The sequence below is a fragment of the Trichechus manatus genome, unplaced genomic scaffold, assembly GCF_000243295.1.
Source record: "Trichechus manatus latirostris isolate Lorelei unplaced genomic scaffold, TriManLat1.0 scaffold00113, whole genome shotgun sequence".
Lineage (NCBI taxonomy): Eukaryota > Metazoa > Chordata > Mammalia > Sirenia > Trichechidae > Trichechus > Trichechus manatus.
This window is the reverse complement of record NW_004444049.1, coordinates 3,489,994-3,491,613: the sequence shown is the minus strand read 5'-3', so window position 1 is coordinate 3,491,613 and position 1,620 is coordinate 3,489,994.

The following is a 1,620-nucleotide window of genomic DNA, read 5'->3' as shown; positions in this document are numbered from 1 at the left end:
TCCATCAAAAGGGGGCTGTGCCCCCGTGTGCCAGCGCTGGATCCTGCCACAGGAGCAAATCTTCCGGAAGAAGGTGGCCCGGAGGTCGCCTCTGCCAGCAGCCGTCCCGACCTTACAGGGTGGATCAGGTGCTTCCTCTGTGTGCCCACCTACTCACTGTGGGTGCGGGGGCCTCGCCCACCACTCTGTGGGCACCTGGAGGGCTGGGACACGCCCATTTATCTCTGAATCCCCAACACCCAGCAAGGGGTTTGACAAACAATGGGAGCTTAATAAATGCCTGATGGACTGATGCTGAATCGGATTTTCCTGTGGGTGGGGGGCGGAGCCGTCCGGCTCACTCCCAGGCTGGTGGCCCCCAAGGCGGTGAGATGCCCAGGCTCAGCCCTTCGGCCCCCAGATTCGGATACGGCTGTGACGAGGGCCCCCCTGCAATCGGCTCTGCCCTGGGCATTCTTGAGACCACTCTTCTGCTTGGCCGGAATCAGTTAGTGGGTCTGCCCCGGCCCTGAATGCCAAGAGGAGGAACTAGGCTGCAATCCAGGTGGGGGCTTCCAGCAGGCAAAGGTGCGGTCAGGTTTGTGTTTTAAGGGGCCCCTGACTGCAGGGTGGATGGCTGGGCCGGCCCAGGGAGAGAGCAGGAGGCAGGAGGAACAGCCACCTCACAAGAATATTTAGGATGGTTGCCTGGACTCAAGGGCGAAGCACAGGTTTCCAGCTCAGGTGACTGATGCTGTTAGGTAACGGGGCTGATCACATTCCGGAGCCCATGCCGAGCGCTGTCTTGGATGCCGTGACTTTGGGGCCTCTGTGCCTCACCAGGAGAGCCATCCAGAACTACGGTTGGAAATAGGAACCCCAAGGAGGGAGGGCAGAGGGTGTGACCAATTCTCTCAGGGACTAAGGAATTTGGAGCCCTTGGCTAGGACAGAGGGACAGCAGGCCTTGTGACATCCCCACCTCATTCCTTAGCTGTCGGGGTGCCAGACAGAGGCCCGGGAGGGACATGGCACCCCCAGTGTGTGGGGACACCTCAGGGCCATGGCTCACACGGGTTCAGGGCTCTGGCTTCCGCGGGTGAGAGCCGACCTGCCGGGGTAGGAGCCTGCCCTCGACGGGCCTGACCCGGCCCAGACCACGGGGTGGGGTACGCCTGGCAAAGTTGTTCTTAGGTGCCGTTGAGTCAGTTTTAACTGATGGCAATGCCACTGTGCAGAGTAGAGCTGCTCCAATGGGTTTTCAAGGCTAAGACCTTTTGGAAGCAGACTGCCAGGCCTTTCTTCCAAGGCGCCTCTGAGTGGGCTCAAGCTGCCAACCTTTCTGCTAGTAGCAGAGCACTTAATTGTTTCCACCCCGGCCCCTCCCCAACCCAAAGCCCCAAGACTCTCCACCTCAAAGCCCAGAGCTGCCTGTCCGGGCAGCAGGGGGCTTCTCAGTCTTGAGCATAACGCTGGGTGACAAGCCAGAGGCCAGAACCAGCCCCTTCCTGGGCCACCCTCAGCACTGACACCTGTGCTTACAACACGAACACGGGGCTGGCTGCGCCATGGAGCCTGCTGGGGGGACGAGCAAAGGACAAACATGGCGATTACTGGGGACAGCATGATTCAGCGAAGACCA